The sequence below is a fragment of the Heterocephalus glaber genome, unplaced genomic scaffold (genome assembly GCF_053883595.1).
Source record: "Heterocephalus glaber isolate CG9 unplaced genomic scaffold, H.glaber_assembly_v1.0 deba00001444, whole genome shotgun sequence".
Classification (NCBI taxonomy): Eukaryota; Metazoa; Chordata; class Mammalia; order Rodentia; family Bathyergidae; genus Heterocephalus; species Heterocephalus glaber.
Window position 1 is genome coordinate 12,787,792 of NW_028258297.1, and position 13,043 is coordinate 12,800,834.

The 13,043-nt window shown below is 38.5% G+C and overlaps 1 pseudogene across 1 annotated transcript in view; it reads right to left on the reverse strand.

The window, feature by feature from the left end:
- Positions 1-614: 614 nt before the first annotated feature.
- Positions 615-13,043, reverse strand: part of LOC147827479 (chromobox protein homolog 3 pseudogene) — a 57,250-nt pseudogene continuing 44,821 nt past the window's right edge. The window contains exon 2 of the transcript XR_015452157.1: positions 615-1,561. The product of XR_015452157.1 is annotated as a chromobox protein homolog 3 pseudogene (transcript). The remainder of the gene's footprint in view (positions 1,562-13,043) is intronic.

Consider the following 13,043-nt stretch of genomic DNA (forward strand, 5'->3'; position numbering starts at 1 on the left):
ACTCACTTTAATTTTTATATTTTTTTGTTTATTTCTATTCTAAACTTTATTATTTCCTCCTATCTGCTAACTTTCTATGTATGTATTTGCTTCTTCTTTTTCTAGTTCCTTGAAGTGTGATATTAGATTGTTTAATATTTCAGAATCTCCCTGGTTGCTTTCCAAAGTTGCTGCAGCATTTTGAACAAGCACGCTTGCTTAACTTCTCACCAACACTTGTAATTTTTAGTCCCTCTACTTTTAGCCATTCTAATGGACATGAGATATCATTGTGACATTTGTTTTCATTTCCTCAATGACCAGTGATATGGAACATAGTCTTCTTGTGTAAATGTTTTTTTTTTTGGTACAGGGGATCGAACTCAGGACCTTGTGTTTTGAGGCAGGCAGCAGCACCACTGAGCTAAATCCCTGGCCCCTTCTTTCATAAATTCTGTATGCATCTTTCCTGTTTTTATTTGTGTTATTACTTATTGTTGGGCCTTAAATATTTCTGTATAAGTTCCTCCAGTGTGGTGATACTGGTGTGTTTTCAGTTTGTCTCCATTTTTGTGGTTCACTTTTGTTCTGTTTTATTTTTAAAGAGAAGAAGCTTTTAATTGTATAAAGTCCAATAAATATATTTTTTCTTTCACAACTAATTACATTAGTATTTGTGTGTGACATGAAATACAGTTAACCTATTTGCTGTCAAGACTCTCAACAGCTTAGTGTTTACAATTGGCCATAATATAGATGATAAAGAGAACAGGACAAAAGCAAACGAATGCTCCTTTGAACAGGACAAAAGTTAAATGCTTAACTACAACACAACTGATCTTTAACCAAGAGCTCTGAGGTTTAGTAAAAAGGCCAGAGGTACTGATACCTATTTTTTAAAGTACAAAATTACACAATAAGATCTACATGTTGGTTATATGTTGTTACGCAGTCACAATCTTGAGAAGAATGCTCTAGAAAAGTTGTTTTGCATTTTTCTTCTGCCTGTTGACCCACAGGAAGGAGGGGATTGGAAACCCATGCTGCCTCAGAGCTCTGCTCCCATAGGACCAGGCTGTAAGATACCAAAGTAACTACAGGTTAAAAAAAATAATTTTATTGATACTTATTTGAAAATATAATTGAATGGAAACTTTGAAAATAGCGTATAAACATATAGAAAAGTGGTCTTCTAATTGTTTTATGTTAGACAAAATCACGGTGCTCATCCTGGCCTTGCCAATGCACAGACAGGTTAATCACAAGTGTGTAAAGATGCCGTAAGTCCACTGTCCTAAACATCATCCATTTGTGTCCTGGGGCTTGCGTGCTTCGCTTTTAATTTAGCTTTCTTTGACTCTTGGCAAATAAATGGCCCTTTCGGAGGTTCTTTTTGTTGTTGTTGTTTTTAATGTTTTGTTTTGTTCTGTTTTGCTTTGCTTTTGAGCAGGGAGAAAAGTAATATTAAATAATGAAGAAGAAAATATCAGTGACAGAAGGTGTTTCCCAAAGTGGTTTTCATCTGCTGGGTGGGGTTTCACCACTTGGGTAGATTTCACATGAGGATTGTCAGCTGGGCGACCTCGAGGGAGAGAAAAAAAAAGCCATGAGGAAAACATTAATGCAGAAGAAGCAGAACACAAGTCATAATGTCAATTCTTTTCTTATTTCACATTAGCTTTTACCTTAAGTCATTTATTATTTCAACATAGTTTTCAAGTCAGTGTACATACTCTCCAGTGGGTAAACCATATAGACATAAAATAGTGATTTGGAGCCAAATGATTTATTCAGATCATAGAAATCTTAAGGGTTCAAAAAAGAAGAGATATCAAGAGTAGAGCTGCCATGTAGGCCTTCAAAACAAATGTTAGAGATGTAATAGTGACATCACAACAGTCCACACTGAACCTGCCCCAGGGCTCAGCAGTATGGGGTGGTGAAGAGGAAGGATTAAAGCTGAAGAATATGAAGGAATGGGGTTTCCTTGGTCTTTTGGCCTTCAGTAAGTCTCAGCTCTGGTGTTTTTCCAAGGCAATTACTCTACGCAGACAAAAACACTTTCTTTGCTCTCATGAGTTTCTTTTTCCAAAAAAAAAGACTATCATGTGGGTTCCTAAAGTTAAAAAATACCAGTATATTGGAGTCATTGTGAGAATTATAACAAGTTTGGAAGATAAGAACACAAGTTTGTATCATCTAAAATGATAAAGAGGAATAAAGAAAACAGGTATGAATGGAAAAAGAGGTTCATTAAAAACAAAGACAAAAAGAGCGTTTCCAAGATAGCAAACGAATGAAATCTCCTTGTTGGCAAATACTTCATGTACTGAAGCTTCCTATTCAGATTTGGTTACCCTGCCCCTAGTCTATGAAATACATCCTTATTGCTGGTACAAACCACTAGTCTGGGCGTATTGTTCTTTTTAGTGTCCAGTCCCCTGGTAGACCTGGCACAATATTAGAAGAGATTGAGAATAACAGCATGAGTGATAATATAGGGTTGAGGCTGACTGTGGCTGTGGATGAGAGATCAACTTTATCAATGGATGGCTTTATGGGGAGGAACAATGGAAGATTAGTCCATTAAGCAAATATTTATAAAGCACTCACTTTGTGGCAGAACTACATGGAAGGGCAGTTAGTGGAGAGAAAAAGACTAAAGACACTTAAAAACTAGAGAATCAAAGGTCAGAAAGGAAAAGGCACAAAAAATGAACACATTTCCCTCTGGAACTCAATAGCAAAGATGCAAGTATGGAGGCTTTGGGACAAATATCTCAAGTAAATACTGGAGCGATGCTCAAGAAAAACTTGTATTGAGCATTTGTTACCATTCAGGCAACTTTTTCTGAGATGCATAGGGGGTATTGGAGGAGACAACAATGTGTAAAATATAATACCAATATTCAAGGAGTTCACAATCTAATGGAGAAATCAACTAGATCAGTAAATAAGTAATAAGGGTATATGTTGCAAGTGCCATAATAGCAGTACAAATCCACCTAGATGTCCTCATTCCAGATATCAGGACCCCAGTTTTCCCCCAAAATGGTCTTGATCTTGCCATGAAAACTACCTGGCCAAGAGTTTAACCATCTTTGAATTTAAGTCACTAGAGTTAGCAGGTACTCTAGGGCCTTTCTCTACTTGCAGCTGCACGAGAGGCCAGGAACCAAGGATCCCTCTGGCTTTCACACTTGGCCTTTATTATCAAAAGTTTGTTGTATTTTTGCATAAATAATGCAACAGTGACCTTTTGGCAATGGTTATCAAATATCAGAATAACATCATCCTTATAACTATGATTTCCTCCATATAGTTCAAAAGCCTGATACAGCACCCCTCTAATGCATTCTCTTCCACCAGTACAACTTCTGAATTTGCTATTGGTAAATGTTAACTATGATCAGAACTTTGTTCCGGGACTATCTGAGAGCCAGCTCACTGCCACCTGGAAGTGAAAACCTAACTCACTGCCTGTTTTCTGGGGCCACTCCCCATGTGAGTTCTTCGGAAGGAGACTCGAAGACAAATTTTAGGTGTAAATACGTAGTGTGATGAAGACCTCCAAAGGAAGGATGAAGAAGCAGGATTAGGTAGGGAAAGTTGATGACAACAGAGACCTTCAGAGGCAGGACTGCTCATCAGTAATCCTGTAGTTGACTGAAACACCCAGGACTTTATGTCCATTTTCCCTAGACATGAATGTGGCCCATTCCTATACAGATGGAGGCAAAGTGATTCTCTGCAACCGTGCCAGAGCCTAAAGGAGCTGACAGCTGGACACTGTCAGCTGATCACACAGCTCACAATTGGGTAGGAAGTCATTCCTTGAAGGGGAATCTGGACATCCTACCACAAGGCCTGAGCTAAGATAGGCACAGTAGGTGACGGTAGATGATGATGGTGATAGTGATGAGGGTGGATAGATGTAGAGATGCATGTATACAGATGTACAAGTATATTTATACACACATACACGGGGAGAGGAAAGAAAGGTGAACAGGAGGAGGAAGGTGAATTACAAAATAGTCTTAATATTTTCCATAATTCAAAACAGGCAAAATAATTTGCAAAGATCAAGGCTGATGATTTGGAGAAGATGGAGTACTTAGAAATATTTGCCAGGAGAAATTTTTTAAGTCTCCTGTAGGAATTTTAGAATCACCCTGCCATTGAATATCAGTTGGTTTATAGTGTAAATTTGCAGTATGCCAGTTCCATTAAATTTTGCCTTTATTCCAGTTGCATATCATCCAGGGAAAGTCCAGTGAACACAGTGCGTGCAGACCAGGCCTTGAGGTCAGCATGGTGAATGTATATAAATGCCAAATGGACAGAGAAATCAAGGGTGATGGGGCAATGTTGCAATAGCTGACCGTGGACCCCAGACTGAATGGGGCATCAAGTAGAGTTAGAATAAGTCCTGTGTGTTGGTGTGGCTTAACCTATGATAATTTAATGGTAAGAGATTTTGTGGTTGTTATGAGTAAAAGAGAGACAAGCTGAGGATGTTGGATTAGAACGAGAAAATGACCAACTTGAGATCCTGATTGGGAAATCTTCCTTGAAGAGACCCAAGATGTAGTGACACAGATAGAAGTGGGTATGGAATAAAGATGAAGAATGGTAAAATCGTGTAGGGCAAGAATATGGAAGAAATGACTTGTCCTTAGCATTGTCGTCAAGAGGGCTTTAGTAAAACCTGGAAATGTCACATTTCAATTTCAGGCTCTGCCACGTCTGGCCACTAGGGATTTATAATCTGAAACCTCTAGGAGAAGACAAAAATTTATCTCCCCATTCCTTGAAAATAGATCTCATCTGCTTTTTCCAAGCCAAGATAAATCAGGAAAATATTTTGGTGGTAGCTACTGGGTTTAAAATGCTAAACTGTGTGGAAATCATTGGTGGATGGAGGGTCAAAAAATACTTTTAAAAACAGACATCAAATGGCCCCTTCCTCTTTCACTTTCTGCCACAGTGTCTGCTAGGCCAGGAAAATGACTCATTAATAAATTTAGCACCAGAGGCTTGAATCATTCAGAAACCTCTGTACAACCACCTCACCCAATCTTACTCGACTTTAGCTCATGATATTCCCCAGCGCAGGCTGTCAGAATTATGCCTTCTACATGTGTAGTGAGTTCTACAGTGTGTACTAGAAATACATTAATAGTAAGAATTCTCATTTATTGATGTTGGAGTTCAACTAAGTGAATCATTTTAGTCTCAATACTGAATAGTGAACCGGTACTTCTTTTTATCGCTAAACCCAGCAAAATGTCCATAGCAAAACATGTAATTCTAGAGACATGCATAGCTTCAGGTCTGAACCCAGCAACCTCACACAGAAATAACTACTCTCAATTTTGAGGAAGTGATAGCATGCCTGTGTATGCACAGCTTGAGTCTAGGAATAATGCTCTCACGACTTTGTACTTACTTTGCCTGGCACAGAGCTTAGTAATAGGTATTCAAAAAACATATTTGTTGAATGAATGGATAAATGAATGAGTGAATGAAATGTCTTAAGTATAACTTTTTGTGACCATGGTCTTTCCTGAAAAGGATATGAGAAAATGCATATTTTTCCACTAAGGCAAACTTTGTAGTTCTCAGCAGTGAAATATATTCAAATGCAAGCATCAAGGATGAAAAAAATCATATTACAGAATTTCAGTCACCTTGATCTTGCTCTTTTGATCAGTGTTTGATGCTAACACCCATGTAGTTTCTGAGCAGAGGTGGGGAAGGAATGTAACATGACTCCAAACAGACCCTGGCTTCATGGCCTAGAACTTCTCAATGTTTTACCATTTTTCAGTTCATCATCTGAACCTCAGAAGCTCTGACTGCTTATTTTGTGGGGCTAGTTGGGGTAAAGAGAGTAGGTGAGTCTTAGAAAAGTCCAATCCAATCAATATGGACTGACACCTCTATAAGCAGGTAATTTGGGAGTTACAAAATGTAAAGTGTAACCTTTGTCTCAAGGTATTTCAAATCTACCTGGCAGAAAAAGAAAAGTGTAAAAAAGTGACAATAAAGGGATAAATAATTCAAGATAATAAATATTTATCACAGGGCAACATATGACCACGTGGCATTCATCTCTTCTTGATTCCTACCAGACCCCAACTCAATTAAAGTGTCCACTATTCTTCCCAGGTGATTCAAGGAAAGATGGCAGGGCGGGGGGACCTCTCCAGGTCCAAGTGTAGGTTCTAATCACTATAAAATCGTTAACATAGAGTCTCCAGGACCAGGTATAGATCCTAATTAGGATCTTTTCTTCCAGTGGTGGGCTGATGACCAACATTGGCTCTATCAGACCAGACCGAGAGAAATGTGGTCACTGCTTGGAGAGAGAGTTCCAGCTCTCTGTTGAGAGGTATAAACAAAGGAAAGGGTGGTTCTTGGCAGTCATCTTTGGACCATGAAAATACCAGACATTGGATGTCTGAGTGGAGAAAACATGGATCTCCAATGACTTTTTAAGTCCCTGAATTAACCTTGGAGCTTAACCAAACTCGGGATTTCCTGCTATGTGAGATAATAAATTTCCTCATTGCTTAAGCTGGCTGGGTGGAGGATTTGTTTCCAGTGGAATCTCAAGGAGACAATGACCCATTGCCAAATGTGTGGGCAGATAATAATTACTGTGAGAGTTCAGAATAAGAAGAGTTCACATCAGGCTAGAGTGGTCAAGGCAGCTCTCAGCATAGGAGTGAACAGAATTTAAGAAGGAGAGGCAGGAGAAAAACACTACAGGCGAAAAAGCACAAGAGAGTCGGAGGAGCAACAATGGAGAGTCAAGAGTGCAGAGACAAGAAGGAAAGTCAGAGCAGATTCTAGACCTTGAAGGTCACATTCAAGTACCCAGGACTTACTATTTTAGACAGTACACCTTCAATAAGGAGTTACACACAAGCAGATTATCTGTCCCTGCCTGAGCATTTTTAGTGGAGTCCATTCACCACAGCATTTTACTTCACAGCCAGCCTATAAAAACAAGTTGGGAACCTTAACGGGTATTTTAAGTGAATGACCCTACTGCTGCCCATTCATCCTGATCTGCCTGCATTGGGGTCTTTTCCTTCTGGCTCCACAGTCATAACTCAGGTCCTGGCATGGATGGATTGCATATCATTGGCTATAACAGATGTGTCTCACACCACAACTTGATTCTTGTTTCTTCTTGCTCATGAACTCTGGAGTACTGTTTCTTAGCAACAAAACGCCACTAAATTTTTGTAAATGCTTTACTATCTCACAGGCCAATCTCCAGCTAGGGATTCAGGACAGAGAGAAGATAGGGAAGATGAAGACATAAAGGCCAGTGTAGAAGCGATCCAAACATGTCCTTGCTCCGTGATTAGAACCAAGTTTGTTCTAAAGGAAATCAATAAGAATTTAATATATATGCTATACAAAGAACTCAGAATTGTCAAAAAAAATGCGAACAACCCAACAGAAAGTGAAAAAATGTCTAACCATCATGAAAACATGCTCAAAGTCCCTAAAATTATAGGACTGCAAATTAAAGAATCAAAGAAATATTAACTACTCTGGCAAAAGTTAAAAAGAAGCCTACTACTTATTGTTGTCAGGGATGTGAGTAAAAGTGTACTTTTATACATTGCTGGAGGAAATATTAAGTCTGAATGACTTTATAGGCAAAATGACTTTGTAGGCAAAATGGTAACATCTTTTAAAATTAAAATACATAACAACTTTATTCCAGTAATCCACTCTTGTTTTAACATCATAGAAATAAAAACGGAAATGCAAAAAGACGTAAGTACACAGAATATATGCGTGTCCCATATAAACAATGCTGTTTATACAAGGGAGAAACTTAAAAAAGGAGAATGCTCATCAAAAGAGGGACTGAATGTATTAAAGAATATTCTATAGCCATTGTTGTGGATCACTTAGTGTCAATCACTTAGTTGTGTGAATCTATTAGTCAGTTGATGCAGAAGTATTTGTATGGGGAGCAATAATGACTCAGATTTGTCTAGTGCTCACTAAATGGCAGGTACAATGCCAAGTGCTTTCCATATTTTAGCTCACTGATATTCATAGTACTCATATGAACAGGCATCATTGTCAGATTACAAATTTGGAAACTGAGCAGTGGAGAAGTTAAGTATCATGTCTGAGGATACCCAGTTAGTAAGTGGTACAGCTGGGTTTGAGCACTTGGGTGGTACAGAGCTGCTGCAATATATAGAGTAAGGAGAAAGGAAAATCAAGCAAAAAGAAAGAAAAGCATCAGACTTTACTCTTTTTTAAAAAACCAGGTGTGATATAATTGTCTTTATGCATTATAAAATAATATACTTCTGTGTATAAAGAAATTGTATTTTTAATGTGAAGTCATGCACACAAGCTTAAATATCACAGGAATTCTCTTGCATGAGAAATCCAAAATATAAATAGACCAAAGAACAAAATATAAGATAGAAAATAGGAAATGAGACCTTTTGCAAAGAGAAATGGACAAAGAGTTGGAGGGAGAGTGGATGGAGGATAGGAAGGTGATAAAAAAAAACAGAATTCAGATGTGTTATGTACATGTACCAACTCCCCATGATGATTATAATCATTATGTACTGAAAACATGTACTAATAAAAACTTTTTTAAATGAAAAAAATGCAAAGTCATAGAGTCGTAGAATCTTTGGATTGGAAGAAAGCATAAAAATCATGTAACACAATCACCTATCTGAGGCTTGAAGTGCCTCCAGAATATCTAATTCAGTCGTTGGCAAACACACTAGGAAGGGAAACAACATTTTTTAAGCATCCCCCTTTTTTGTTTGTGTCTCTGACTTATCAATTTGTCCTTGTTCTGCCAACTGGGTGTCATACAGAATAAGTTTATTCTCCATTCCACAAGAAAGCCCACCAAATATTTTAGGAAAACTATCTTATTCCCTCTAGATGTTCCCTTCTCCAAGTACCTACCCCCTTCAAAGAGGCATCAACAGAATTTTGAGTTTCCATTCATTTGGTCTTTTCTTAACAAATCTGATCTGATCTATCTATATTTCCAGCATCGTACTCACATTTACACACAATACTATAGATAAAGTTTAAAACAAATGTAGAACCATTCAAAATTATGACCATATGTCAATGCAAACTAAGCTCATGTTACCTTTTTTGATGACTAAATTATACCCTTGATTGTAAATGAGCTAGTCAACTAAAACCTGTACTTTTCAGTGTACTTTTTATCACTACAGAGAACTACACACACACACACACACACACACACACACTCACACACTGTGAGTTGTTTTTCAGATGCAAGTAACATTATAAAATACTCTTTGGAGAGAGACTGACCTGAGTTTTTAATCGTGGCTCTACCTTATCCTATGTGGGCTTTGACTTTGTTTAACCTCAGTTTCTGCAACTGTAAAAAATTCCAGTTACACAGTTGCTTTAAGGATTGAAAGCAGAAATCATAAATGATAAAATATCTAAGTATATAGTAAAAGAAGCAATTTTGAGCCATTTTATTGCCATTGATAAAGTAACTCAACTTACCAACATTTGAGGCTATTTGGGATTAAGATTATAGTTTCCTTATGATAATTCCTCACCCCTCCTTCCTGTCAGCCACCATTAAAAACATCCTCTGGTTGACTAATCTATATCCCTTGGGAAAGGTCAAGCACCGTTTATTTTTATCTGATTATCCTTTTTCCAGCAGTCCTTTGCTACTTTGCAGATTCTTCCTTCTTTCTTGAGGTCAAAGCTTTTGACCTATTGCCAACACCATTTGTTCACAACTTCACAAAATCCACTGATCATTCATTCAGTGATCTCATGAGCCAGGAGAATTGGGCTCATTTAAAGCAGTTGAAGAAATCAGACAATTTTCTCTCTAAATTCCCATCACCAAGACATTTCTTCTTCAAGAAAGGGGAAACTCACCCTGCCTCTCCTTATACCTCCTGATTGATGAATCTGTCAGGAAAGTAAGACAAGAATTTGTTAGATGCTCTACTTATAGCAAATGGGACTCCCAACAGATGCCCTCCTGGTTGGAGTAGACTTTTAGGTTGCTTGAGATCTGGGTCAGGAAAGAATCTACTCTGCCAGTTTGTCCTGCTTAAAACACTCACACTGCCATCAGGTTTTCACATTTCTACACAGGTATCCAGCTTCTTGATACGTATCTAAACTTCATCCTCTCTTACAGGGTTAGTTCTGGGTTTTTGATGGTTTGTTTTGTTTTGTTGTATTATTACAGATTAAACTCAGAGCCTCTGCACTGAACTATGTTCCCAGCCCTTTTTATTTTGAGACAGGGTCTTGCTAAGTCACTAAATTGACCAGGCTGGGTTTGAACTTTCAACTCTCCTACCACAGCCTCCCACCAAATAGCTGGGATTAAAAGCATGCACCACTGTGCCCGGTGGTAGTTCTGTTTTTAAATCTATTGAACCTAGACTTTTTCACTGTACATTGTCCTCCTTCACATCCCCACCTTTTTTGGTTAGTAAGCTTAAATTCTGTCATTGCAGCAACGCACTAGCATCACAAATCATTTTTCTCTCCATCCTACCTAGTTAAACTCTTCCTGATTATGCCCTCTATTGTGCCCACATCCTTAAGTCTTAACATGGCTAGAAAAAAATCAGAACCCTGCTGAGTAGTCTCACTTTAATTTATGACCACAAACTTCAAATGAACATACGGCACTGCTGTTTTGCCTGCTATTTCTCAGCTTTTTTCACACACCTTCTAGCTCCTCAGTCACTCCACACTAGCTCCTCCTTCCATCCACTGACTTAAATACATATGTCCCTTCTTTTCCCTTGTGCTTTGCCTTTGCCTGAACACTCCCCCATCCCACCCTCTTCATGATTTGCTTTTTGTTCCCTCAGGCTCTCCCTAAGTACCCTACCTAGGAGAGCACTCACTATTGTCAACTATTTTCTTTTTCCTCCACAATACTTATTTCTACCTGATTTAATTCTTTCTGGGGGCTCTGTCACTTTACCATTTGTGAAATCCACCCTACTAGCCTCAGGATACCTGTGTCCTAAGCCCTCCACCCTGCTGTTCCAAACTGCATACTTGCTCTTAATGTAGGTGGTGTAATTATCCTAAAATTTCTTTCATCTGCTCCCTAAATTGGAGCCACTTCTTTCCAGATAAAATGCTTTTCTCTTTCTTTGTTTAATTCTTCCAGCACTGGAACACATCCTCTGGGATCTTGGACCTCTAGACTCACAAAGTCTTAAGCTGTAGGGACAAAAAGCACAGATTTCCCAAGTGGGTCACTAGGTGCCATAGTAAGCAGGGTCACTCCTACTTCCATCCCTTGTTTCCCAGACCCATTTATTCTACATAGTGGGGACATCCACAGAATAATAGTCATTGATTTATAGCAGCAAGGACTCTCGAAGATAATCAAGCCTCAATGCCCTATGGTATCCATTTTATATAATGAATTAACTGTCCTCCTAAGAGGATAGGGTAGTATTAGCTATGGATAGTCCTTGGGAGAATGAAGAAAACAGTCATCCAAATAATTTTTAGTATGGATTAAATCTTTCTTGTACTCCTAATTGAGAAAGACTAAGGGTATATTCTATATCCTACAGGACAACCTTCCATATACTTAGTAACATCTCCAAGTAGGCACTATGCTTTTAAAACACCTTTGCATTGCTGTCAGGCTAGTACTTGTTGCTGGTCCAGTATGTGATATATTATGATCCTATGCTTGTTACTACATTTGTTATAACGTAATGACTCTCTAACAAGTGTACTTCTGTTAGATCAGTTAAAACACTACTTTCTGGGCCTTACCTCTGAGTTTCATTTAATAAGTACAGCACAGGGTAAAAAAAGAAGAATTTGCATTTCTAATAAATTTCCAAATGATGATGATCCAGGGACCATACTTTGAGAACTAGTGCTTGAGTTCCTTGATGCAATGCATTATTAACAAGATTTAAGTTGATGGATCAAACACTCTATAAACCTGTGGATAGCAGTGCAGGCCGAGAGCCTGAAGGCAGAAAAGACAAATCTACACCTAGAAAATGTACCCACATCCCCTTCCCTTTCAAATGAAGAGGTCCAATGTAATCAACTTGCCACAAAGTGGCTAGTTGATCTCCTTGAGGGATGGAGGTAATATTGGGGTTTTAGTGTTGGTTTCCACTGATGATAGGTTGGACAATTGGCAGTGGGAAGATCTTGGTGAGTGGGAGTGGTAGTCCATATACACATCTATTGTGCCAGCATTGGTGTGACCAATGATAGAGGCTTGCTGATATAGACCAGCTAAGTCATGACCAGCAAGTCAGCTAAGTCATGCTGATATCAGCCATCAAGCAAGTCACACTTGATCTTTTGGTGCTTTGTTTGTGGTTGATGACATCTGGCAGGTGATAATATGGACACAAAAGTTTTACATTATGTGTTCACATCTGTAAGTCTTTCTAAGATGTCCTTGTCCCATCCTTCCATTTTTTCTCTTTCTGGACCATTGACTAAATAAACAAGATATGTATCCTTTCCCACGAGCCCATACATGCTCTTACCATAAGCCACATTCCTTTCTGCACAAAGTGGCTGACCATGTATTTCACCAGATGTTCTGCCAATTGAGAGGATTTCTATTTACCACAGTTTTCAAGGTGATCTCTTAGTAATGTAAAACCAATCAATTTTTCTCTTGCATCCAGCTATTGAGTTGGCTCATCCTTAAAACAAGATCAGCCCATTTTTTGGTCTCCACTGTGTGATTATATCGCCATACGCATGAGCTAAAGGAAAAAGCATGATCAGACAGTGGTGGATGACATAGAAGTCTGAGACACCTGCTTATATGGCTTGCTTGTACCTTCTGGCCTTGACTGTGCCCTATCCTGAACGTTCTACTTCCATCTTATAATGGATTATGGCTAAGTCCACCTGATTTTGTGACTTGATGAGTCTGCCAGGACCCAGATCATGATAAGCAATTCTATTGTCAGGCATTTCATTTCTACCGTGCTTGGGTAGCACTCAAGTTGATAGTTTTT